Below are 4,306 nucleotides of genomic sequence, written 5' to 3'. Positions count from 1 at the left end.
ACACACCTATTAGAATGACTAAATAAAAAAAAAATCTGACAACACCAAATGCTAGCAAAGAGGAGGAGCGAGAGGAACACTCATTCATTGCTGGTAGGGTTTCAAAATGGTGCAACAATTTGAAAGACAGTTTGTCAGTTTCTTATAAAGCAAAACATAGGTTTGCCACGTAATCCAGCAGTTGCAATCTTAAGTTTCTACCCAACTGGTTTAAAAATCTATGTCCACACAAAAAACTGCTTGCGAATGTTTAATCTAGCTTTATCACCCTGAAACTGGAAGCAACCAAGAGTCCTTCAATAGGTGTTTGAGTAAACAAACCATAGTACATCTATACAATGGAAAACTGTTCAGAAATAAAATAGGTGAACTATCATTTCATTTTATAAATGAACATCCATACAATGGAATATTGTTCAGAAATAAAAACAGAAATAAATAAAAAGGCAAATAAGTCTTAAACTTAGCATACTGCTAAGCGAAAGTCAGTCTGGAAAGATTGTGCACTGTCTCTTCCTAATTATATGATATTCTAGAACAGGCAAAACTATAGAGTGGGGATTTCTTGATGTTTGGGTTGGGGACGGTTTGAATAAATGAAGAACAGGGAAACTTTTATGTTTGTGAAACTATTCACTGTGACAGTACAATAGTGGATACAAGACACTATACATTTGTCAAAACCCATAGAACTTTACCACACAAAGAACAAGCCTTAATGTATGCAAATTTTAAATCATTTTGGAGGTCACGAGGTCCCAGGATGGAATGCAGAAGGTGACAAAACAATCTGTTACAAACGTATGAATACAGTCTCATTAAGGGGAAAGAGATACTGACCTAAGTAAACTTGGAAATGAGTGAACCTTATGAAAACTAAAGGCAAAAAGCAATTTGTTCAGGTGATAAATGTATTGAAAGTGCAAGTCTACAATTCTGATACTTCTGTACATGTATAGTTGAACAGTTAAGCAAATGGATGTCAGATGGTTGAAGCCAGGTCTCTCACTGTTGGAGTGGGAGTTTACAGATAAGCAAAGGGAGAAAGCTAGAATGACCTGTAGTTAAGATTAGTTGGATTAGAGTTGGAGACATCAGTATGAACTCCAGTTTGACTTAATACAGATACAGATGTTTATACATGGAAACATTTATGTAGATGTAGATACATAAATTAGTATATACAAATATATATTTCTTTGCTCCATTATCTGAGAGGGCCTAGAATAACAACACCCCAGTATCAGTGAACATACCTAAAACATCTTGGTTTTTAATACCCTTTTAAAATAGAAGCTACTAGGGCTCCTTAGGGAAATGACTGATTATTGGACTGGGGCAGGAAATTTAAAAAGATGATCCTTGAGCATCTTGTAGTGTCAGAAAGTATAAAACAAACATCAACAACAAAAGATGGGGTATGTCAAAGGGATACAGGAGCTAATTGTCAGAGCTGCCAATGGCTCAAGATGGAAAATCTGAGCAATCAGTAAACATGGAAATCAATATTATGTCTATGATCTATTCTAAAACAGCTCTCTTCTCGGTAAAGGAAGGTCATTCCAAGGCACCATGATGCAAGGTCAGTGCCTGAGTCAGAATCAAACTTGCCTTTTTTAAGGCTCTCACTGGAAAATACCCATCTCCTTGCTGCTATGTGGTATTTTAAATTGAGGTCTGCTTCAAGCCTTTGCAGAATGAAAAGCAAAGCCTGTATCTCAGTCACTTAATGCAGAGATTATTGATGAAGTATAGTGAGTCCCCAAAGGAAAAGAAAAACTTCTCTAAAAGATTTTATGTTTATTAAAGCAATGACAATAAGAGGCACTTTTCAACTGTATGCCACAGTGTCTGTACCCTGAGATTGTTAATGCATAATTTTCCCATCTGAATAGGTGGGTTAAAAAAAGTTATTTTCAAACAGTCTAAGAGATACATATAACAATCACATCCAAAAGTAGTACATCAGTCAGTCCCTGTTGCTTTCATTCTTGTCCTGCACTATCACTCCATTGAACATATTCTGGATCTTGATACACAGAATCATCAGTTTGGATTTGGGGGAATCCCCTGCCTTTGAAACAGTTTGGTGGTTCACAATCCATGAGATATTTAGAGCTGTTTCTGCATAAACTGCAGAAGTATTAAATTAGAAATTAGAAAAGCAGAAAGACAGCACCAAAATAAAAGTACTTGTGTATAACTCTAACAAAATATATACAAGATCTATACATGGAAAACTACACAACTCTGATGAAAGCAATCAAAGTAGATATTAAAAATGGAATGATATCCCATGTTCATGGATTGGAAGACTTAATATTAAAATGTCAATTCTTTTCATATTGATCTATAGAGTCTATACAATTTCAATCAAGATCTCCACAAGCTGTTTTATAGATATGAACTGATTCTAAAATTTATGTGGAAAGTCACGCAGACTACAAAAATAATATAATGTTGAAGAAGAACAAAGTTGGAGGACTTACATTTTCTGATTTCAAGACTTATTATAAAACTACAATAATCAAGCCAGCATGCATGTCATTGGTGAAAGAATATACACATAGATCAATGAAACAAAATAAAGAGCCCAGAAATAGATCCAAACAAAATATAATCAACTGATTTTTGCAAAGACAATTCAATGGAGAAACGTGGTCTTTTCAAGGCATTGCTGGAACAATTGGATATCCATATACATAAACATGAACCTAGACACAGACCTTACACTTTATACAAATATTAACTTAACATGAATCTTTCCATTCCAGCTATCTTCCTGTTACTGATTTCTAATTTAATTTCATGTGGTCCCAGGACATACTTTGTATGATTTCTATACTTTTTAACTTTGTGAGGTGTGTTTTACGATCCATGTTGGTAAATGTTCCATATAAGCTTGTGAAGAACGTGCATTCTGCTGCTATTGGATAGAGTGTTTGAAAAATGTCACTTAGATCCAGATGACTGATGGTGCTGTGCAGGGCATCTATATCCTTAGTGATTTATGCCTGCTCTGTCCATTACTTAGAGAGGGATGTTGAAGTATGAAACAGTACTAGTACTTTTGTCTATTTTTTCTTCAGTTCTCTCAGGTTTAATCTCATGTATTTGGAGACTCTGTTGTCAGCTGCATGCATTAGTGTTTGTTATGTGTTCCTGGGGAACTCACCCCACTATCATTATGTAACTCCCCTCTTTATCCCTGATAATCTTCCTTACATTGTTGTGTGCTTTGTCTAAAATTAATATTAGTACTCCAGCTTTCTTTTGATTAGTGTTAGAATGGTGTATCTTTCTCCATTCCTTTACTTTCAATCTATCTGAGCCTTTATATTTAAAGTGGGTTTCTTGTAGACAACATATAATTGGGTCTTGTTTTCCTAACCATTGTGACAATTTCTGTCTTTTTATTGTGAATTTAGACATTCACATTTAAAGTGATTAATGATATAGTCAGATGAATACCTACCACGTTTTTGTTTTCTACTCATTGCATTGTTTTTTGTTTCTTCCCCGATTTCTTTTTCTCCCTTCTTTAATTTTAATAGAGTATTTTATGATACCATGTTGGTTTAAACAATGGTTATCTTTTAGATCAGTTAAAAAGAAGACAAAGAAAATATTTCACTTGACTTTCATTTATTCCTTCTCCAACACTCTTTATGGAGAGCTGACTTTCTGACATTCCTTGCAAGGAATGTCTACTAGTGATGAATTCCCTCAGTTTTTGTTGATTTGAGAAAACCTTTCTCCTTTACTTTTGATTGACAATTTTGCTGGATATAGAATTCTAGGTTGGTAGATTTATTTTTTCTTTTAACACTTTAAAAGTTTTATTCCCAGGGCTTCCCTGGTGGCGCAGTGGTTGAGAGTCCGCCTGCCGATGCAGGGGACACGGGTTCGTGCCCCGGTCCAAGAAGATCGCACATGCCGCGGAGCGGCTAGGCCCGTGAGCCATGGCCACTGAGCCTGCGCGTCCAGAGCCTGTGCTCGGTAACGGGAGAGGCCACAACAGTGAGAGGCCCGCTTACAGGAAAAAAAAAAGTTTTATTCCTCTATTTCTTGCTTGTTTTATTTTTGACAAGATGTTTACTATAATTCTTATGCCTGTTACTCTATAGATAAGGTGCGGCTTATCTATAGAGTAACAGGCATATATCTGGCTTCTTGCAAGATATTTTCTTTGTCTTTGGTTTTCTGCAATTTGAATATGATATGCTTAGCTGTGTATGAGTGTTTTTGTTAGCTTGGTGTATTTGTTCTCTGAGCTTCCTTCTTCCCAGACCTGTGGTTTGTTGAT

The sequence above is a fragment of the Phocoena phocoena genome, chromosome 13 (assembly GCF_963924675.1).
Source record: "Phocoena phocoena chromosome 13, mPhoPho1.1, whole genome shotgun sequence".
Classification (NCBI taxonomy): Eukaryota; Metazoa; Chordata; class Mammalia; order Artiodactyla; family Phocoenidae; genus Phocoena; species Phocoena phocoena.
This window is presented reverse-complemented; position numbering follows the sequence as displayed.